This window comes from Lycium barbarum, chromosome 6 (genome assembly GCF_019175385.1).
Source record: "Lycium barbarum isolate Lr01 chromosome 6, ASM1917538v2, whole genome shotgun sequence".
Lineage (NCBI taxonomy): Eukaryota > Viridiplantae > Streptophyta > Magnoliopsida > Solanales > Solanaceae > Lycium > Lycium barbarum.
The window spans coordinates 89,458,073-89,482,801 of NC_083342.1; the positions used below are offsets into that span (position 1 = coordinate 89,458,073).

Sequence of the window (24,729 nt, forward strand, 5' to 3'; positions counted from 1 at the left end):
GAGTGTAGAATATGAAGATCTGTGTGTTCACCCTGACGTTGATTTGCTCGTAGGCTACAAACCACCAAAATTTGATCCATTTAATGGAACGGGCGATCCTCATACGCATCTAAGGGCTTATTGTGACAAACTGGTTGGAGTAGGTAGAGATCAGAATATAAGGATGAAACTATTCATAAGAAGTTTATCTGGTGAGGCTCTTACTTGGTATACGCAACAAGATATCCGTAAATGGCGTGGTTGGAGTGATATGGCACAAGACTTCATGGATCGATTCAGTTTCATACCGACATCACACCAGATAGAGTCTACATGACTAAGGTAACAAAGAAGTCAACTAAGAAGTTTCGCGAGTATGCGCTACGTTGGAGGTCAGAAGCAGCCAGGGTTCATCCCCCAATGAGTGATAGAGAAATGACTGCTACTTTCATTGAATGCCAGGTTGGCACCATATACTATGAGAAGATGATAAGCATGATGGCACAAAAGTTCACAGAAGTTGTTAGAATGGGGGAAGCCTCAGAAGAAGGAATCAAATCAGGAAAAATTGAGGATCTCACAGCCTTGCAAACTGCAAGCAAAGCTATTCAATTTGGTTCTATCAGCGGGAAAAAGAAGAAGAAAGAAGATGTAGATGCAGTCATGAATATCCAAGGACATAAGCCAAGCCAAGCTATTACATACCTTAACCATCCACATCAATCTTTCTACCTTTATCAATATGCTGAGCCTTACTAAGCTCAACCAACTCCTTACCCTGTCTACAATGCCCAAGCAAACTACTACCAACCTCGAGCCCTTGCCTACCAAAACCCACGTCCATACCAACCCGTTCAAGCTCCGACTTACCACAATCGCCCACATGCTGGACCTAGAACCCCTCCAAATCCTGAAATCAGAAATACCCGTAACCACACCCGATTTGCCGAACCTTTAGCTCAATTATTTGAAAGATTGAAAACAGCAGGCATGATATAACCAATTGAAGGGAAAATTCCCGATCCTATTCCGAGATGGTTTGATGGTTCCAAGCATTGTGCATATCATTCTAGAGTTGCTGGGCACAATACCGAGGATTGCTATGGTCTCAAAAACAAAATCGAAGCCTTGATTAAGGAAGGAGCAATTCAACTTACCAGGGTTCAGCCCAATGTGGACAACAATCCTCTACCTACTCACGAAAATGCTAATGTGAACATGATAATTGTTGAGGAAGATTGGGATTTGAAAGAAACCATCATGCCAATTGGAAAGGTGGAAAAGGGCACGTCATCAACCTTTGTTGTTGTTGTGGAAACAGTCCAAAAACAAGCACCAATGAAGGTTACTTCTACAACTACTCACAACACCGAGACACCGACCATTTGGGGTGTCGAACCAGGAGAGACTTTGAAGAATTGGACTTGTACTTCGTCCCTGGTTCGCCGGGAGTCTTGGTAGATCGAACATGGAGTGAACTTTTGAAATAACACGATTTTAAAAATTGAGGCCTGAATCGTGCCCAAAACTTTTTGTTGCTTTGCCTCATCTTTTGGAAGCTTAATTGCAAAATCTATGAATGCATTTCCTATTTTCCTTAACTGTCTATTATTTGTTATTTTCTATTTTCTATTTTATTTAGTATATAAATTATCAAATCTGCCAACGTTATGATTGTGACATATAATGAAACGAATGAATAAGTTTATGTGTCTAACACGATTATGAAGAACGGGAAGACAACATACATCTCGAGAGAATAACAGAGAAATTCGAGGACCGGACAAGATTCCACTCGGAAGAAATTGAAATAGTCGATGGATAATGACACCAGCATGAAGGCTATCATTTCAAGAAGAAATCAAAGGACGACTTTAGATTAGATTGCTTTAGTTTGTAAATTTCATTTTTAATGTAATTACGAACTACGCTGACCTGATTCCCTCGGTGGGATACGTAGGCAACCCACATAGGGCTCGGTTTCATTGTAGTAAAAACAAAAAAAAAATCCTAATTATTTGTATATAAGGAGAATTACGAACTACGTTTTGACCTGATTCCCTTGGGGGGATATGTAGGCAACCTATATAAGGTTCGATCACACCACAACATAAGTTTAGTGTACCCTCCTGAAGTCAAAACTAGGGCAGACTTTGGGAAGATATAGACAAAAGAATGCATGGACATCGACAACATTCAGGCTACCAGACAGGAAGTATTATAGAAAAAGGACGTTCTAATTTGTTTCGGAAGTGTCACAATCTAAAAAGTTGGCAGAAATTTTTGCAACCCGTTTACATATATTTACATGCATATCTTTTCCCTGTGTACATATACTTACATACAAATCTTTCAAATGATACATTTTCTTCCAATTGCTCACTACTATTCATCTAACAATGGTTGAACGGAGATCACAAGGTCCGAAAAAACAACAAGAACAGAGCGCCAACACCGCCGAGCTTTGAGTCAACACGAATCAACTCCCCCTCCCAAACTAATAATTTTTCTTTGAGTGCAGGAATAAAAAGACTGCGAGATCAATGGTCAAGTCTATCAATCATGGCCGAAAAGAGTCATTTGGCTCGTCGTGGCCTCGCCTTAAAAGACAAACAACTTTATTTCTAACTTTATCTTTAATTTTATTTTTTTTTCAAAATAACTTTATGACTTTATTAACAAATACACCTATTTTTGCAGGTTGTCGAGATCAAAGGCGAATTAACATCAAGATTATATGTCGAAGATCGAAGACGTCATTAATTTGTCCTGTCACGATCTCGTCAACATCATTAGCCGAGCGAACTGACTCTTACTTTACTCTCCATTTTATTATTTATTTTAACTACTTTAATGACTTACCTTAAATTTTACAGACATCGTTTATCATCGAGTCCCGGAAGACAGCCGGAGTCCTCTTTTATCATTTTATCATTAAAATCTCTGAAGACAACCGGAGAGATTATTGCGTCTTTTGCATAAACATCACTCATCATTCAAGTCCTTGAAGACAACCAGAGACAATAGATGTAGCAGTAGCTTGTTGGAACCCCAGAGTTTTTACTTGATCCAGGATATGTGATGTATAAGCCATTCCGATGTTTGGCCACATGGCCTCGTCATTTCATAAGCCACACGGCTTCATCCTCATGTTTATACAAATGTTATTAACGTATTACTCTATTTTGTGCTTTTAACTTTATTCCAAACTTTACTAACAACTTTAACATTAATTTCAGATAGCTTTTGCTTAAGACATTACAACAACATCGTTCGAAAATAGAGACGTCATTTCGACTCACTACATTTTCATTTTCCTAGCCATACGACTCTACACTTATCTCAATTTATATTTCATTTTATATTCTATTTTATCTTACTTCATTTGCTAATTGTTTTACCTTAAGTTTTGACAAAAAATACAACCCACATTAATTACAATAGATGCAGCGCAACGTGGAACTCTCTCTTATGCAGTGAACTGAGGCAATATGCTGAAGAGGAATATCAAACTCGCTAGGAAAGATCACGGATCTACTCTCGAACTCAACTCCGCCTACGTCCACAAACAAGTAATACGTAGGGGTATCCAAATTTTCTTTCATATCCACCGCTAAAACTCTACTCACTAAACTCTTTTCACAATCTTATCCCAGTGTCACTATATCTCAACACTGGGACAATTTTTGAGAATCTGCATCGTGTCTAATAGAGTCCTACTTATGGGTGTGTTGCGCGCCACATTTATAATTAGGAGGTTATAAATATATGTTCCTTTCTCGAACATTCTTATTACCTGCCTTTAATCCCTCGAGTATACAACTCACAACTCATCCAATATCTTTTCAAAATCATTAACATCTCTCAATACCCCATCAATCTTCACTGCATAACACCCTAGTCTCACCATAATTCAACACTGGGGCAAAAAACGCAGGGTCGATATCGACTCGGTTCTCTCGAACTATTTACAGCCTGATTCTCATGCAAACCGAGATATGTAGGCAACTCGATACCGGGGTTCGGCTATAATTTTTCCAACATCCCTTCCATCCTATAATCTTTAAAACATCTCATATTAGTCTAATGATCTTTACAAAATCATCTACCATATAATCTGTCCAACACCCCCATTTTCTCAAATCCTTCCAAGTCGTATTTTTCGTTCGGGACAAAATTGGCTACTACATCAACTTTTTTGCCCGAATACTCTTACATCGTCTCTGGTCAAAGAGGGGCAAGCTGTTGACATCCAATTTTGTCCCTCCTTTATTCCAATTTATTTTCCTCGGACTTCTAATTTATTAATAAGCCAAATACTTTCTATTCACTATTATGTTATACCATTGCTACTATTATAAGTAATAAGTATCATTGCTTTATTATTACTTCTACAACTATTTTACTATTGCTCCTACATTACCGCCTATTTATCACTTGTTAATCATAAAATATAATCTAAATAATATTTTCATTACTTTACCTATATTCTAGTTATTACTAGTAAGATTATACTACTAAATTATATCTTATATATTCTGGTTGTTAAATTTATTATCATAATATTTTAATAATATAAAGAAGCACCAAGGAATGAATTAGAATAAGGAAAAGACCAACATTTCAGCCAACTAATGGCCCAAAATGTAGCCCACATCCATCCAAAGTAAGCCCAAACTAGCCCAAGACATAACAGCCCATGTATATGTATTCTATGTCTTGCTCAAACAATTAAAATACCAAAATACCCCTCATTTAATTTACTCAGCTGCTTTGTCCATCTTCTTCACGTGAGTTTTGACCAAAAATTGAAAACCTTTCCCCTTTCTCTCACTTTCTCTTTACCTTTCCGTTGCAACAGATGTGTTCCACCATTTTGATGATAACAACGTTCACCATCAACACCAATAAAGCTGCCCCGTTCTTGGCTTCTTGCTACGATTTTGTCCGTTTAGAAGCCCCAGCATGTGACTCTTCCTATAGAAAATTTTGAATTTCAAAATATGAGACACTAACCCTAATTTTCTACTCCTATAAATACCTCTTTTAATCCTCAGCCGAAGGGAAGTTATTTTTTTTTGGACACTCACAAGAAAACCACGAAAAGCTATAGTTTTTAAACACTTTCATACATGTTTTAGCCATGGCAAAGTTTATTCCATCTCTGCTCGCGATTGTTTGAAATAGCGGGTTCGAGATTAGATTCGAGGCCTTCGACGCTCCCGTTCACTGCACCCACAAAAGGTCAGTGAATCTTAAACTAAGATCTTTCTCTCTGTTTTTCACTGTTAATGTGATATGGATATTTCATTTAATTAGGAAATCGTGGTTTATGGGCAACTCTTGTGTCAAAAAATCATGTTCTACTCTTTGGTCTAAAAAATCATGCTCTTAGTATAGATGTGCTCTGACTTTGCAATACATATATAAATATGCTGAACGTTAGTTAATAATTCTATATTTAGAAGCTTAGTTAATAATTCTATATTTAGAAGCCTATAAGAAAATATGCTCCAGTTGTTTATTTGGTTCACTGCTCATTTTGTGTAAATGGATAGGTGGTTCATGAGTTTGTTTAAAATTATAAACCATCAAGATAAATGTTAGGTTCGATCTCTCATTAAGTTTACTCTATCACTACTTTTTTTTTTTTTTGCTCTTCCTCTGTAATATATGCACTATATAGCATGACTAAGATGGTGTTAGATGTGGTTTCTACCTTTGACCAGTAAGTTACAATACTGAGACCATCAACAATGAGTAAGATCAAGGGATTCATGGAATGACTCAATAATCTCATAATGCCCTCAAATCAAAGCTTTGGAATTTCTAGAATAGAATCATCATTGTCGTCACAATCATTATAGAACATTTTACATTTAACATCATAAGAGCTTTGGAAATCTTGAATTCTTACTTTTGGGAATAAGAACGGCATAGAAATATAGACGGAATCCTAGCTCAAGAATCATGCCTTTGAAAGAAAGGGACTAGCCTTAACATACCTTTCGGTCGCCTTAGTTGCGGATAACTTGACCAGTAAGTTGCGAATAACACCGAGTCCCGAAAGGTACGGGTACGGATAACACCAAGTCCCGAAAGGGCCGGGTACGGATAACACCGAGTCCCGAAAGGGCCGGGTACGGATAACACCGAGTCCCGAAAGGGCCGGGTACGGATAACACAGAGTCCCGAAAGGGCCGGGTACGGATGACACCGAGTCCCGAAAGGTATGACAAATGTATGTATAGTAAGTGTATGTGAATGCATATGTATGTATGTTGTGTATGGATGTGTATGAAAAGTTTTTCCTGTAGACGAGTAGTTTACATGACAAAGATCTTAAGAAGAGTACGAGGTATAACTACTTACTTTATCTTATGTTATCTTCAATCTGATATCATACTACTATTCATGCCTTACGTACTCAGTACATTGCTCGTACTGACGTCCCTTCTTGTGGACGCTGTGTTCATTCCCGCAGGTGTAGATATATAAATTGTGTTAAGGGTACGTCGGGGGCCCTGTCCCGACTTGTATACCTCAATCATGTTCATAGAGGCTTTGGAGACAGCTCCTATGTACAGCTTAGTCATAGTGTAACAGTAGTAATGTCGGCATCATGGGTCTATTGTACATATACTTATGCATGATATTATGTTCATATTTAGCCTCTTTATCTTATTGTTGCCATTCGAGACATAGAGGATGTGAGTTGTAAGTTGGTTCGCTCGGTTTCCGCAAGGTGCCGGGTGTCAATCACGCCTTACCTAGGGTGGGGTGTGACACTTATAGAGCTATTAACATAATTTCCAAATATGTATATATTCTATGTCAAAAAATTAAAGATTCTTTGACCGAATACACGATTGAAATTAACATTTTTGACTCTCAAAATCCGAATTGTTCTACATAATTGGGGCATTGGGAGTATTTACTAATATTTAACATTATACTTTTTGTTTTACCATAAATGATACTCCCTCCGTCCCAAAAAGATTATCTTAGTTTGACTTGACACGGAGTTTAAGAAATAAAAGAAGACTTTTAAAATGTGTGGTCCAAAATAAGACTTAAATATTTGTGTGGCTATAAATCATTTCATAAAGTTATAATATTTCTAAATATAGTAATGTGTCAATCTTTTTAAGATAAACTAATAAGGAAAGTAAAACAATCTTTTTGGGACGGAAGGAGTATGATTTATAACCACAATAATATCTATAAGTTATTTTAGATCATAAATTTTAAAAATATTCATATTTTTAATTTTGTATCCAATCAAATACAATTACATAATTTAGACGAAGGGTGTACTACGGATCAAACAACAGCAGCAACGTGTCCCTTGGAAAAATATTTGATTTCCCTGACCTTGTGGACTCCAATCCTCCATCAGTTAACGTGTTCCTGTTTTCTTTTTTCAGAAATGCAGTGGTCCTATGTATTGCAGTTTTTGCAGGTTACTTTTTTCTCCTGAATTTTTTCGTATTGCTTTGATTGCCTATCGCACAGTTGGGTAAATAAAATCTATGAGATGAAATTAGATATCGGCAGGTGGACCAATTATAGGTCAACACGTGCAAGTATAGGTTCGGCCCGATCCAAATTAGCAAAAGGTTCCTGGTCACGACCCGAAAGCGCGTTTGCATCGTCGACCAGGAACGTTTTGGACCTCTGCTACCCCAGGGAGACAAGGATATATACTCCGAGGTCGAGTAGGTAATAGAGTCGTTGCTATGTACGAGGTCTTTTCACTCGGTCACGGTTTCTTTTCTAGCTGGATTGCTTTCGAATTTTTGATCGAAATAAGCTATTATTTAAGCCAATTCACCAAAATAATACATTTGTTTTTACAGAACTAGCATAAACGTATTCCTGAGTAACGTATTAGGTATTATTTTATTAAAAAATTCTAATGGGAAAAAAAGCTAACAGTTAGATGGCGGTAGTCGTTACTGACAGTAACGCTTTATGCCTATTACGTAATTGTCAGTAACGACTTGAATTAGAAAATTTGAGAAGGGGTGGGTGGTTGGATAGAGCGGTGTTATGGGGTGGGTGGTAGTGTGGGATAGAGGTGGGTGAAGATGAAGTGCGTTCGAGGGTGGTAAAGGGTGAGGGTGGGTGGGTGCTTGGGGTGGGGTGCGTGGGTGGGGGGTTGGTGTGGTATGGGGTGGTGGGGTTGGAGTGGGGTTGGTAGGGCTTGGGTGGGTATTTTTCGAAAAATGTTTCTACCAACCAACTGAACATGAAAAAATAAGTAAGAAATTCGCTTATTTTTCATTACTAAACTGAACATGAGAAAATAAGTAAAAATTTACTTATTTTACAAGAACACATTTTCAGAAAAACATTTTCCTCCGTACCGAACACACCCTAAAGGTCAAATTTAACCCTTCCACCAAATATTGAAATTGTTTCGTCTCATTCCTCCTCTTTCCCTGCCTTCACCACCAATCAGCCTTCAACTTTATTTATTTCTCCCAAAGTTTATTTTTCTAACATCTGATATATATCATCAGAAAGTGCTATATATTATATTTAGTTGTTGCTTTAGTCAAATCGGAAAGGCGGTTGACATGCATTTAATAATCAGGACAGAATTTGAGAATGAAAGTGCTGCTTCTAAAATGCTAATAATAGTTATAAACTGGCAGAGGATACAAGTAAAGTGGGTCACTTGATGGAGCTAAAGGGAGGTTGCATCTATTCGAAGCAGAATTACTTGAAGAGAAATCAAATATGCTGCTATTGATGGTTGTGAAGGTGTCTTTCATACAACCTCACCTATTTCTTTCATACCTAAATCCAAGGAGGAACTTGTGGAGCCTGCTGTGGAAGGAACATTGAATGTCCTTCGGTCATGCGCGAAATCAGCATGTGTGAGAAGAGTGGTGATAACTTCTTCTACGGCTTCAATGATATGTAATAAAAATCGTTATGTCCCTGGAGCTGTGGCTGATGAGACTTGGTATTCAGACCCTCAATTCTGCGAGGAAAGAAAGGTTAATTCCTTTCATGTATCTACACTTTGCTACTTCTTTCAAATTTGATTAATGGTTTGAAACATGTAAGTTATATGGTAAAAACTTACCTGCACAACTTACCATGGTTAAGTAATTTAATGAGTTAATAATTTGTATTGATTAATTAACCATGGTTAAGTTAAAATGTGTGTGTGCAAACATTGACGTGCATCTATTGGTTTGGTATAAACACCCGGTGCGAGTAATTTTTTATCTATGCTACATTGTGTTACAGAATCATAGAATCAAGCTTTAACATCAATAGCTAAAATCAAGCTAGCTATATATAATAGTTTAGCTTATTTTTGTGATTCTAGTTAGCTCGCTCCTCACATGTATTTATATGGGTGTATGTATTCTTTGAGTAATAGACAGAAATTCCTTCAATACCTTGTTCCATATATTTCGAGCATTAGAGTGTATATACATTTAAAGATTACACGCGCACACATATTTGTATATCTGTGTGTGCGGGTGCTATCTGGACATAATCTGCCCAAGTAAGATATGGTTAATTCGTATACCAGAAATTTACTTAATTCTTCACTCCCTATTGTACCGAGCGTGAAACAAAGCCTTTATCATACTTGAGATGCTAATCTCTTAATAGAATATATCAGCTAGCATGCAACTTCACTATTGCTTATTGAAGATCTATTTAATTTGTTTGCAGCAATGGTATAATCTGTCAAAGACCCTGGCTGAAGAAGCTGCTTGGAAATTTGCAAAAGAGAATGGGATTGACCTGGTTACACTTCATCCAGGTCTTGTCATTGGTCCATCTCTGCAGCCTACCCTCAATTTCTCTTCCGAGGCTATACTCAACTTCATAACACAAGGTAATCCTGACATGTTAGAAGACACATTAGATGCATAATAGGAATAATCTAGGATTCTAGACATACATTTAAACAGAAACTGATTTTGTCTAGTGTTTCCTTGATTCAGAAGTGTGTACATACATATATATATATATATATATATATTGTTTACCCCGAATTTAGGTAATCAATTGAATTTGTGAATGAGGTATAGGATATGTGAATGAGCTTTAATCTATTTGGTTGGAAGAAAATGTATATGGATTTTCTATGAGCAAGTGAATCGAAATCGGTGATTTACACTGAATATATATGTACTAAATAATATTTGAGTATTGGATGAGTAAATAAACCTAAAGAAGAACACACAAATCCGGACCAATATCAGAAATAGAGAGAGGGAGAGATTTTTTATATTTTGCTATTACGATGTTCTAGGTCTGAAAAAGCCAACCGTTAAAAGTAGGGAAATGCCTCCTATTTATAGTTTTGCCTTATGAGCCCTCTATACAACATAAAGCCCTTTTGAATAAAGAAAACCCTAAAAGGATAAGGTTGGGTCGTACTGTCTGACACCCGTACGATTGGCAGTACAATGTGGCAGAACGGTCTTCACACGTGGAAATTATATAACTGATCACCCGGACCAATGGCCACGATCACACGGACCAACGGCCACGATCAACCGGACTAACGGCCACGATCAACTTGGCTATGGAGAAACCGGACCAAACAATTTCCTTCACTTTCTTCTGATCAACCACTTCTAGTGCGATACCCCCAGTCCGGAAGAAAGTCTTCATGTTCGTGCTTGCTTCTTTCTTCCTTCGATTCCCGGTCTCACCAGTATAGCATAAGTCCGATTTTTACCGTATATAGATAGTCCCCACACTTTCCGGACTGTAGTTTTACCAGAGTAACGGGAAGTGGATGAGTCACGAAACCGGTGGTTCCATAAGCTCGTTCTTATCTTTTCATTTTGGCGGGAACAGTTGCATCACGTCCTTCTGTCATCAGCCACGTGTCTCATCCCGAATGGCCAGCTCTGGCAACCGCCGTAACGCACATCGTTTCAAATCACTTCTCATTAATTGTGGGACACGTGGCATCCCCCGGTTGGCTGGGATCTGTAACCGCCTCGGTTCCCATGCCTATATAAGGCCTTCAACCCCTTCACTTCTCCATTTTACTTATCTTCACTTTTCCACTTCTAATCATCTTCCATCTCATATTTCTTACTGATTCAACCGTTTTATCCCCCTTGATTCATTGCTTATATTGTGTGAAAGAAAACCAACTCCGCCAACTTCTTTATTTGTTGTTTTCCTATCGAAAGTGCTGCTTTGTTTCTTCTCACTTTACCAATTTAAATTCTTCCGACTGCTTCTTTACTCTTATTTTTTAACTTCTCCCTTTTCGAATTCGCCAATCTCCTTTTTCATAACTTCCAAATGTTTGCCAACACCGAAACCACCTCCCATGATGTTCCCTCGGTTTATTCTCAAGGAACCGAGCCAACTTCTCAACCCAAGGGAAAAATTGCCTTTGAGCCCACTGCTTTGGACATTGTACCGCCCAAACCCAACTATAACAAGGATTTTGAAGTTGAGAAACCTTCTCCGGTTTTTGATAGAGGGTTTGATGTAAGACGGTACCTGTCGTCCATTACCGAGGACAAACTTCATCAAGTTCGGGCTGATTGCGGATGGGATAACCGTCCGGTACAAGTGTTTGCCCCCGGACCTGATGAATCAATCACCGATCATCAGGAGGGCTTCTTATACGTTTACACCTATCCTTTTACACTCAAGCTCGACCCCTCAATCGACCCGGTTATTTTAGATATGTGCCGGACATACAATGTAAACCTGGCCCAAATTGGTCCGATTGTCTGGACGACCATGTCCTGCCTCCGGCTGTTGGCCAACAACTTGAAAAAGGAGTTTACGCTGGCTCACTTCATCCGATTATATTTCTCGAGGTTGTTCCGATGGGGTGTAATAAAGCTCGCCAAGCGAAGCCGGAACCCAATCTTTTTGAAGATGGATGAAGATAGAGACCGGGGTTGGATAGAGCGCTACGTCCGGGTGAGGACCGCGGACATTATTCCGGCCAACTATATGCCCTTTCTGGAGAGGTGGAACGATAATCGTAAGTGTCTCAGTTCTTCTAATAGTTACTTTTGAAGGCTTTGTCAAATACTAGTCCTTTCACATTCTCACGATTTATCCCCTTCTTTATACTAGCCGTGGCATGGATACCTCCGGCTGTCCGGAACATGAACGAATGGGTTGGTGCTCTCTTTAGCCAACACACCCATGAACCACGGACATGGGGACTCCTGTCACGTGGCCGATGGGTCGCTCAAAACCACGGTAATACTTTGCTTCGATCGGTATTCATTGCATTTTCTACCTTTCCCTTTTATAACATCTTCGGCATTCAGGTTTACCCAAGGGCTCGGTGGACCCAAGACCGAAGCCAGCGGCCGAAACCGCTGCGGCGGCACCCGAATTTGATTCAGCGGGTACATCCCGTATTATTGCTGCCGCCAACAAGAGAAAAAAGCCCTCGGACAAAGGGCAGAAACCGAAAAAGAGGGCAAGGAGCGTCATTCGGACTCTAAGAGACGAAATAGAGCCCGATTTACTCGTTCGGAGGATCGGTGTGGCCCCTTCCGTTGCTTCTATTCCGGAGGAGGGTACCACCATTTTATCGCTTCCTTCAGCCGGGGAAGGACCGTCAGCTCCGACATTGCACACAGGTGGGGAAGAAGTTCATTGTCCGACTCCTCTAAGGTCGATTGAATTTGTTGATATTTCAGGTGATGCTTCATCCGAGAAAACCCCCCTGCAAAGGACCAGAAGGTCCGAGCATGCACCAGCTGCCGAAGCCGATCAGAGGGCTGAGCCGGTCCCCGAGACTGAAGTTCCAATGGATGTTGGTCCACTGCCCGGCTATGAGACTGCTGTAACTTCCGAGATCCTTGCCTCTACCGATGCTGCTGAGGCCGCTCCGAGTTCTCCAACTCTAGCTTCAAGGTCGGATAATTTTGATGACATGTTCTTGGATACTCCTCCTGCTACCGGGGAAGCTACCGGTTTTGGACATTTCCCTATCCCTCGAGTCACGGGGGCGGCTAGCCGGTCCATCGAGACTGGTGCTAGGGATAGCCTGGTGCGCATCTTCCCGACCCCAAGTGCGGAACCTAAGAGGACAAGATCGGCCGTGATTACCGCCCCCGAGGACTGTAGCTTTTTGTCTCGTCCGGTGGGAGTAGTAAGCTACCTAAGGCCCCTCGTCTCGGACTCGGAAAAATGGAAGATGAACAGAGTCCCTTGGCAGAGTCTCATTAACGAGGGCATGCACGTGGGTAATCGAGTAAGTTTATCAGCCTATCCTTGCATAATTCAATGGGAATTTTAGCTTCTCGTTTATCTGAGCTTTAACTTCTTGTTTCTTTTACAGAGTGTAATGCTTGTTAATGAAGCCTTCGTCTGCGCTCAGTAAGAAGTTGACGATCTTAAGGGCCAGCTGGATGCCCAGGGTCGAGAAACGGAGAAGTTCCATCACCTTTTGCGGGTGAAGGAGGATGAATTGAACCCTTTCCAACCTTCAACCCGAGCTCGACGTGGCGAAGGCTGAAAACCTTCAGTTAAAGAATGAGTTGGCCGAGATGGTCGAGAAGAACCGGCTTCTAGAAGCGGACAAGGTCGGCCTTAGCCAAGACAACACTCATTTTTCTTCGAGGCTTGGTGAGCTCGAAACCACTATCTCTCAACTCCGGGGGGAGCTTGACTCGGTCAAGTCTGATGCCGTGAACATGGTCGAGAGGCATCGGCTGCTTGAATCTGAGAGTGCTAAGTACAAGGAGAGGATGAGGGTGTTCGAGCAGAAAAGCGAGGACAGGGCCCGGATATGTGATGAGCTGAAAACCGAACTCGAGGAGACGGCCGAGGCTAATGACCTTCTTAAAGTCGAGCTCGAGTCGGCCACTCAAATTTAAAGAGTCTTTGATGAAGAGAGGGATGAACTAGTGGCCAAGCTGGCCCAGGCTGAGGCTAATTTGGCAGAAGCCTTTAGGAGTATGGAGGCTGCCGAGGCTCATACCACGATTGCGGTGGAGTATGAACGGTGGAAGTCTCGGAGGGCCACCCTTGAGCAAGCCGAGCATGGCTTTGCGGATCTCCCGACCCTGATACTCGAAGCTAAAAGGGTCGAGGAAGAAACTAAGAGAGCCCTCGACACTGACTCTAAAGATTCCGAGCGGACAGTATCCGAACATTCCGGATCCAGCCACACCGGATAGACCAGGGCCTGTATTTAGCCTTTATTTTGTCTTTTGCCTTTTTGGCTTGAATTTTGTTTTTCAACTTCGTAGGGATTTCAGGTGTAAAAGACCTTACATAGATGGAATGTGCATTTTTCTTTACTTTATTCTTTTGCTTGAATGCATGTTATGACTTTTGCCCGAATTGTCGGTCCGTTTTAAGGACAAGTAGAGACTCGAAGTCATTATTTTGGATGTGCCTGAATATTGGCTTTTCCCTTTGTCCGGTACGTTTTGTCCGGGAATTTGATCGAGTGGTTTGCCCGTGGGACTTATCTATGCTTTGTGAATTCAGACGTCTCCGAATCACGTTAGGCATTTTTAGGGCTGATATTTTTTCGGCTATTCACTTATCATAGATTAGGTTCAAGCACCTGAATCCCAGCCTTAGCAGTCCCCTTTCGAGGGTGTTAAAGATTTTGGCTCGGTTCATTGTGACCTTGTTGCCTTTTTCGAATTTCGACTGTAGTGCCCGGAGTAGGGTATATGAATAAAGCGATGCCGAAATATGGCGGTAATTACCAGGGTAGGGTGTTTTAACAAGAAGACATATCCGAAATCAATAATTCGAACTTTCGATAATCTTTGTATTGTAAGTATTTGTATGTACATGATATGAAAATTTTTCCGTTTCCTTCTGTTTTTGCCGCAGCAAATACTAAGTGGACACGATTCATTCTGATTGTTTAGTCCTTACATCGAAACCTAATACAGAAGGTTCGATTTTGGTTTTGCCGTAGCAAAAACTAAGTGGACACGATTCATTCTGATCGTTTGGTCCTTACATCGAAACCGAATACAGAAGGTCCGGTTTTGGTTTGTTGAGCTCCTCCGTTTTCGACTAACCGGGGTAAACCTCGATGTGAGTATAATAGTCCCCTAGTGCTTATCCGAGCTGCAAGATCGGGTAAGCACTATCAAGTCCCCACTCGTAGGGTGTGGCCCCGAGTTTCCGAGCGCTTGTCTTTGTCTTTATCAAGTAACACATTGTGCTTGTTGCCTCGTTAAAAACCTTGTCGGAAAATCCATTTTGGGACAAAACCGTACTAAGGAAAAGAGTGCAACACGTGTTTTCAAACCTAGCTCCTAACTTTATTCGGTACTTGACTTCCTGCAAAAAAGAAAAGGTTAATAAATAAACACAAGGTGTGCATACCTTAGCAGTAGTATCTCTTCAAATGAGCCACATTCCAGTTATTGCGCAATCGTTGCCCGTCCATGGATTTCAGCTGATACGATCCTTTTCCCGTTACCTCGGTTATCTTGTACGACCCTTCCCAGTTCGGATCCAGTTTTCCATCGTTGGGGTTCTTGGTGTTCAAGGTAACTTTCTGAAGCACCAAGTCCCCAACTTGGAAATGTCAAAAATTGGCCCTCCGGTTGTAGTACCTTTTCATTCTCTGCTTCTAGGCTGCAATACGGACCAACGCGTTTTCGCGAAGTTCATCCGTGAGATCGAGTTTTACGGCCATGGCCTCCTCGTTTGACTCCTCGGTGGAGTACCTGAACCGGAGGCTCGGTTCACCAACTTCTACGGGAATGAGGGCTTCGGCCCCGTAGACCAACGAGAAAGGTGTTTCTCCCGTGCTTGATTTCGATGTGGTTCTGTAAGCCCATAATACCTCTGGCAGTACTTCCCTCCAGTGATGCTTTGACATTTCAAGCCTTTTCCTCAGATTTTGAATTATTGTTTTATTCGTGGATTCCACCTATCCGTTCGCACACGGGTGATATGGAGTTGATACGATTTTCTTGATCTTTAACCCTTCGAGGAAATCATTGACTTTGCCGCCAACGAACTGAGGGCCATTATCACAAGTTATCTCAGCCGAGATGCCAAAACGTCAAATAATGTGGTCCCGAGGTTAGCAGAAGTTCTTTCTCAACCTCGGGGACCATAGCTGGGGTGAAGTCCGCCACAAAATCAGCCAAGATTTGGGACTTGATGGCCGTCCACGGCTTGTATTCGATATCATATCCGCTAATCTCTACGGCTCATTTAGTTAGTCTACCCGATAATTCCGGTTTATGCATGATGTTCTTTAGGGGGTAAGTAGTCACTACACATATCGGATGGCATTGCAAGTAAGGCTTGAGCTTTCTAGAAGCACTTACCAATGCCAATGCCAACTTTTCCAGGTGGGAATAACGGGTCTCCGCATCCCCTAAAGTTCTACTCACATAATATATAGGGAATTGCGTACCTGATTCTTCTCGGACTAAAACACCACTTACCGCTACCTCGGATACGGCAAGGTAGAGAAAAAGCTGCTCGTCCGCTTTCGGTGTGTGCAGTAGCGGCGGGCTGGACAAGTACCTTTTCAATTCTTGCAAAGCTCTTTGACACTCCGGTGTCCAAACGAAGTCATTCTTCTTCCTTAGTAAGGAGAAAAAGCGGTGACTCTTATCCGAGGACCTCGATATGCAACGACTCAGCACCGCTATTCTTCCGGTGAGCCTCTGCACTCGTTTGACGTTATCTACCACCTTAATATCCTCGATGGCTTTGATCTTATCCGGGTTGATTTCAATCCCCCGGTTTGACACCATGAAACTCAAAAATTTACCAGACCGGACACCGAAGGCACATTTCTCCGGGTTAAGCTTCATGTTGTACTTGCGGAGTACATCGAAGGTTTCCTGCAAATGCTTTAAATGGTCTTCTGTTTCCAGGGACTTGACCACCATGTCGTCAATATAAACTTCTATTGTTTTCCCTATTTATTCTTCGAACATTCCATTAACTAGGCGTTGGTAAGTTGCATCGGCATTTTTTAATCCAAAAGGCATGACATTGTAACAGTAAGTCCCATACCGGGTAATAAAGAATGTTTTCTCTTGATCCTCCGAGTGCATCCGGATTTGGTTATACCCGGAGTAAGCATCGAGAAAACTTCACATCTCATGGCCGGTCGGCGCATCGATCATTATATCGATGTGAGGCAGCGGAAATGAATCTGTCACACCCTAATTCCGCTAGGGTGTGATGGGCACCCGACCCCACATCCGAAGCCGAGAGAACCCACAGACCTTTAGAACACACATAATCCTAATAGACTTTCTAAATCAAATAAAAATAAAATACACGATAAACTCTCAAAATATTCTTGTCCGATGTTTTCCAAATCAAACATGATCTATGATCATACAGAATTTAACACATAGTACAGAACGACATATCGGATGATGAAGCCGCATACACAACTGACATACTATACCCACGACTCTGTCTGCAAAGTCTCTAACAAATAATCAGAAAACATAGCATACACTCTGACTCGACAGCACTCCAGGAGCAAAAGGAGCTTGCCAATTCTACTGGAACATCCTCTATAATAACTTCGCATCATCTGGGTGTACCTGCGCGGCATGAAAACGCAGCCCCCGAAGAAAGGGGGTCAGTACGAAATATGTACTGAGTATGTAAAGCATAAGGCGCAATAAACAGAATCATAATCTGAACAGAGGATACAGAAAATAAGTATAGTAACCGGAGTATCAAAAATGCTTACTCATAAAACATAGGTAATGCATGTCAGAGCATATGCCATATCCGGCCCCATTATGGGACACGGTGAATAGAACGTGGTCGCCACCCCGTCACTGGCGCCACAACACAGCATACTCCAGAGTAGGGAATAGCTCCGTAACATATCATATCATATCAGAATGTGCACATATCAACATAGCAGATGGCCATATCATATCATATCATCATATATCAGAATGTGTGTACATGGCACATCATACTCCACAACCCATGTACATATATACCTGCCCCCTCACATCGAGGCACGACGAACAATGCAGTGGAATACGCGTGATAACATATCCTGGCCCGGGCTCAGTGAAGGAAACATTGAGGCATCCACGAATGGAGTAGTGAGAAACTATTGCAATATAAAATATAACACATTTACGGAGACTCAATAGCATAATTCAGATGACAAACCATATAAAGAAACTAAACGGTAATCATAGCGTATGCCTTACGGATGTCACAATGGTTTATGTCAAAATAAGTTTTCTGAAATCGTTTTCATGTTTCAAAATACGTTGTGGGACTTACGAAATACTTCAAAACAACTGTCGTATAGTAGTTAGAAAAGTAGCCAAGAGTTTCTTTTGAATTCCACTTCAAAATAAGTCAAACGGAACAAATCAGAAAAATCCGGGAATAGTGGGCCCACCTGGGATCAAACGAGGTGGCGTACATAATTTACGGACATTAGGACTTATGGAGTCGTCTACGAACGTTTCAAGGTAATCCGAGTCTATTTGTAAAAGTTACGGACGTTTTATGGCGCAAAACACTTTTAAAAATAAAAGTGTTTAAGTTATTTTTCATCAAAGCATAGAGTTTACAATTCAATTATATTGAATCGAATAAGGGTCAGAACTATGCTCGGATTTCTAAGAATGGAGTTTTTCTCCAAGACACGTATCATAGCCTATTACGACTAGGACATGCCAAAAGAAAGAAATGTAGGCTTTACATACCTTATTTGCTTTTTTTACGCTTGTCCAAACTCAAATCCCGTTTCCTCCAAAATCTACAATTGGTCACAATTGCCAAATATTAATTATAAGCCTTTGGGAATTCAATCTTAAATCCATACTTGTCTATAGAAATTTGGGCAGCATCTCCCCTATACATACAACACCCCCGAGATTTTAACTCGGCCAAAATATCAACAACCATACCAACAGCAATACCAATAGCATCAACAATCGATTTGAAATGCATTCTAACATAAATTGTCTTCTTTTCTAAATAGTGCAACAACTTCCAAACCAACTTTGCACTTTCAAATCAATATCACCATTTTCATATTCATGTACTAATTTAAGATCATTCAAACATAGGCCAAGAACATTCCAAGCAACCTATACAATATTCAACAATTCCATCAATTCCATATTCCACCCGAAATTCCTACATACACAACAAAACTACCACGACGCATTTTCTACTTTCGAATTCATAATCAACAACAACAATCCACACTTTAACTACTTCATTTCCATAATATCATAAAATCATATTAAAATGACATAATCTTCTACAATCAATTTCAATGCCAACGGACGAATTTATATCGCTATTTTCCCGTTCTATTCCGTTAAAACTTTAAATAAACTTGTTGGCAATGAAAAGGAACCTTAATATTACCTCAAGTGTGCAGCCACCACGTCCACCCTCTTCTCTTTAGTTGATTTTTAGCTCAAATCGAAGGCAACGCGACGTAGAACACTTTTCTCTTCATGGGCTTCGGGATTCGGGGCTCCGATTTTGGTCAAAAATTAGTTTTCTCTCTAGGCTTTCCTCTCTCTTTTTCTCTAGGCTTTTCTAGGTTCTCTTGGTCTGAAAATGAGGGAGAGAGACCGAAAATTTTAATTAAAAAGCATGGGTAATGGGCCTGACCCGAATTGGATTCGGGTTGGGCCGGATTTACTGTTCAACTCGACCCTCCTGCCTTAAAATGTTCATATCTCCTTATCCTGATGTCACCTGTAGGCCCGCGACCTACCGTTGGAAAGATAATTCAATTATCTACAACTTTTATTTCTGGGGGTTTTCCCAAATTCCAAACTTATAATAGCGTTTTGTCTCCTCCAAGTCAGGTCATCCGAAAACGTATCCTTAAATCATCCTTTTGGAGGGCTTGTGTCCATATTTGGCTTAAGGGTCCTTCGTGAGTTGTGTTTAACTTTACATATGTGATTCATATAACTTTTCACATGTTCCAAAAAAAAAAATCTTGACGTGTGGGCCCCACCTCAGCTTACAAATAATCCGACGTTCAAAAATACGGGATATAACAGAATCCTTCGGGCATGCTTTGTTTAGATCCTTATAATCAACGCACATTCGAAATTTATTACCTTTTTTTGGCACCACTACTATATTAGCTAGTTAGTCCGGGTACTTTACCTCCCGGATAGAGCCTATTTTCAAAAGCTTCGTTACCTCATCCTTTATGAAGGCGTGTTTTGCCTCTGCCATGGGCCTTCTCTTCTGATTCACCGGGGGAAACCTCCCGTCTAGGCTGAGCTTGTGAGTTGTTACTTCCGGTGGCACACCTGTCATATCTATATGGGACCATGCGAAGCAATCGGCATTAGCTCGAAGAAATTTAATTAACTTGTTCCTGAGCTCCGAGGTTAACCCCGTGCCCAGGTATACCTTTCTGTCCGGTAGATATTCGAACAAGGTGATTTGCTCCAACTCCTCTACTGTTGACTTGGTTGCATCCGAGTCATCCGGCAAGACGAATGATCTGGGTACACCGAAATCATCCTCTTCATACCCCGGATCCAACCCCTTCTGCTCCGTTGTCGAACCCGTGTACTTTAGTTGCTATTTGGTGTCCTTGCCCCTGGTTGAATCATCTTCCTTTTGATCCGATTTTTTGGGAAGAGGTGTCGCTTCCTCGACCGCGAACATCTCCCTTGCAGCGGGCTGTTCACCTCGGATGGTTTTTATTCCCTCTGGGGTCGGGAATTTCAGCAGCTGATGTAATGTCGACGGCACGGCCCTCATGCTATGTATCCAAGGTCTACCCAGCAATGCATTATACTTCATATCTCCTTCGATTACATAGAACACCGTTTGCTGGATAGTGCCATCAATGTTGACCGGCAAAGAGATCTCCCCCTTCGTGGTTTCGCTTGCCATGTTGAACCCGCTGAGCACCCGGACTACCGGTACGATCTGATCGAGTAGCCTTAGCTGTTCGACCACTCTTCACCGGATGATGTTGGTCGAGCTACCTGGGTCAATCAAAATACGTTTAACTTGTGATTTAAAAATAAGTATAGGGATTACCAATGCATCATTGTGCAATTGAATGATGCCTTCTGCATCCTCGTTGTTGAAAGAGATGGAACCCTCAGGTAAGTAATCCCGGCTGCGCTTCTCACGCACAATAGAAACCTTCGTCCGTTTCATCACCGGCCCTCGTGAGGTATCGGTACCCCCGATTATCATATTGATTATATGCTGAGGTTCTACTAGTTCGGCCCATTTATGAGATTCCCTTTCCTTGTAGTGACCTTTAGTCGTTCACTTAGCAATTCTCGGAGATGGCCATTCTTCAGTAACCGAGCCACCTCCTCTCTTAGCTGGCGACAGTCCCCCGTTCTGTGTCCATGGGTTCCATGATATTCACACATCACGCTCGGGTCCCGTTGGCCCGGGTCTGACCTTAGTGGTCTCGGCCATCTTGCTTCTGCGATACGGCCAATAGCCGAAACGAGGTCTGAAGTGTTGACGTTGAAGTTGTACTCCAATATCCTCAGCAATTCTTTGTTGCTGGCCGAGCTTCCGGCATCACTCCTAAATGAGAGACCTCGACTGTTCGACGGGCGCTCGGCCCGTTTATCACCCCGACCGGAGAATTGACTCGGGCCAACCCTAGATTTCTCCAACTTGAAGCTTGGCCTTTCCGAATGAGAGTATGGCCGATACCTTTCCCTCGATGGTTTGGACTCCGGCTCGTAATTTTTTCGCGATCTCTCCGAGCTTTTGTTGATATTCACGGGCCCCGGGGGGAGCTCGAGTTGGTCATCCTCTACCCGAATCTTTGATTCGTATCTGTTATGGACATCCGCCCAAGTCACAGCCTCGTATTCTAGCAAGTTTTCCTTTAGTTTGAACGAGGCCGTCGAACTCCAAGGATTGAGCCCTTTGGTGAAAGCTTGTGCAACCCATTCCTCCGGAACCGGAGGGAGCTCCATTCGTTCCCTTTGGAATCGGTTCACAAATTCACGCAATAACTCGTCATCCCTTTGGGCTATACGGAAAATATCTGCCTTACGGGCCTGCACCTTTTTGGCATCGGCATGAGCTATTATGAATGCATCGGCGAGCATTTCGAAAGAAGTGATTGAATGCTCAGGCAGATGATCGTACCAAGTCAATGCTCCCTTCGACAGAGTTTCCCCAAACTTTTTCAACAACACGGATTCAATTTCATCCTCTTCAACATCATTGCCTTTTATGGCACAAGTGTATGAAGTCACGTGTTCCTGAGGGTCCGTTGTGCCGTCATATTTCTAGATATCCGGCATTTTGAACCTCTTCGGGATCAATTTCGGAGCCGCACTCGAAGGAAAAGGCCTCTGAATGTACCTCTTCGAATCCGGTCCTTTCAGAATAGGTGGAGCCCCCGGGATCTGGTCCATCCGAGAGTTATATGTTTCCACCCTCTTCTCAGTCGAGTCTACCCGCTTCGCCAATGTTTCGAGCATCCTCAGAACTTCAGTGGATGAACTAGCTCCGGACCCATTACTCTCAACCATCCGCGTCTCGTCCCTTCAGGGTTCGGCAACACCTTTCGTCCTCTCCAGGGTCGTTTTATCATTTTTTCTTTGCAACTGGGCTATTGCGACTCCTTGCTCGGCAATAGTTGCCCTCTGTTCCTGCAACATTTCAAAAATTAAACGTAAGTCAATATTATCATCCGGGGTATCCGGTACTTTCCGGCCTTGTGTCCGGGACAAAGTAATTGAATTGTGAGTATTTAAAGTATCGGTGGCCGGCGGGGCGGCATTCTCCTGATTCACGGTGTTTTGCCGGTTGAGGCCTTCCCTCGAATTAACGGGGTTTGGGTCGACGGGATTTGCTGGTAATCCCCGTGGCCCACTGTCTTCATTTTCGGCCACAATCTCGTTGTTGTTGACGTGACCAGATTGTCCACTGTTTTCCATTTGGTCCGTTTTCACAGAGACGAACAGAAGATTTTTTCGATCCTAACGGGTAGGAGATAGAAACCAAGATCAAAGACCACTATTACCTTGCCCCACGGTGGGCGCCAAACTGTTTATCCCGAATTTAGGTAATCAATTGAATTTGTGAATGAGGTATAGGATATGTGAATGAGCTTTAATCTATTTGGTTGGAAGAAAATGTATATGGATTTTCTATGAGCAAGTGAATCGAAATCGGTGATTTACACTGAATATATATGTACTAAATAATATTTGAGTATTGGATGAGTAAATAAACCTAAAGAAGAACACACAAATCCGGACCAATATCAGAGATAAAGAGAGGGAGAGATTTTTTACATTTTGCTATTAAGATGTTCTAGGTCTGAAAAAGTCAACCCTTAAAAGTAGGGAAATGCCTCCTATTTATAGTTTTGCCTTATGGGCCCTCTATACAACATAAAACCCTTTTGAATAAAGAAAACCCTAAAAGGATAAGGTTGGGTCGTACTGTCTGACACCCGTACGATTGGCAATACAATGTGGCAGAACGGTCTTCACGCGTGGAAATAATATAACTGATCACCCGGACCAACGGCCACGATCACACGGACCAACGGCCACGATCAACCGGACTAACGGCCACGATCAACTCGGCTATGGAGAAACCGAACCAAACGATTTCCTTCGCTTTCTTTTGATCAACCACTTCTAGTGCGATACCCCCGGTCCGGAAGAAAGTCTTCATGCTCGTGCCCGCTTCTTTCTTCCTTCGATTCCCGGTCTCACCAGTATAGCATAAGTCCGATTTTTACCGTATACATATATATATATATATATATATATATATATATATATATATATATATAGACCTGCGCTTCTGATTGTAGGCATTATATATTAAAGAGTCATCTAGATCTCTAGTACAGTTTCTAACCATTTTCTTTTTTAAAGCCTTCAAAGAGCATAATAAGAAGACAGAAGAGGCTATTTTTTGGCAAATGATCTGAAGTGTCTCTAGAAGCCAGATTTGCAGTAATTTTACGTACATCCTATTGGTTAGGGAGGTAGTAGTTAGATGGAGTCTTTCCTCTGCACGGGTCGGACAATATTTTAGAAAAGTTTCCTGGACTAGTATTTCGGAAAGAACTTAATGCATAACAGTATATAGTTGTAGTTATTCTTAGGTTAAGATGAGTAAAGTTTCAACAAAAATACTTCTCTGAAAAACTTAATGTAATATGCTGTTTCAAAAACTTGCTCGGCTTTGACACATTGTCTTTATGCGATGTGGGAGAAGAAGCATGGTCTGGTGGAATATATAAATTTGTCGACGGTAGGGTTGTTGCTAATGCGCACATACTAGCATTTGATGTTCCTTCAGCAAATGGAAGATTTTGTTTAGTTGGGGTTAATGGATACTCTTCTTCGCGTTTGAAGATTGTTCAACGCTTGATCCAGAAGGTGGAATATATAAATTTGTTGACGTTAGGGATGTTGCTAATGCGCATATAGGCGTCAATTTCACATATCTTGAATTGACCGTGAAGGACACTGTTAAAAGCTTGATCCAGAAGAACTTCCTCAAAATCTTAGTCCAAAATTAGTCCTTCTGTTCTTGGGTTTGTTGTTATTGGTATCAAAGACTTAAATAGAACTATTATTATCCTAAATAAGTGTGTGAAGTAACGAGAACCACTACAAAAACTTTATGTGATGGAACAGCATGTGTCATCACAATGATTTATTCCTGTATTAGAGACGATGATTATCATCTAATGAAAATACCTACATATTTATTAGACTAACTAGAATGGTTTAAAATACACAGTTTGCTTTCTCTTCACATATACATTAT

General features: G+C 41.4%; 1 pseudogene; it reads left to right on the forward strand.

Moving 5' to 3' along the window:
- The first annotated feature begins 1,197 nt into the window (after nucleotides 1–1,197).
- Nucleotides 1,198–24,478, forward strand: LOC132644177 (phenylacetaldehyde reductase-like; annotated as a pseudogene).
- Nucleotides 24,479–24,729: the final 251 nt, after the last annotated feature.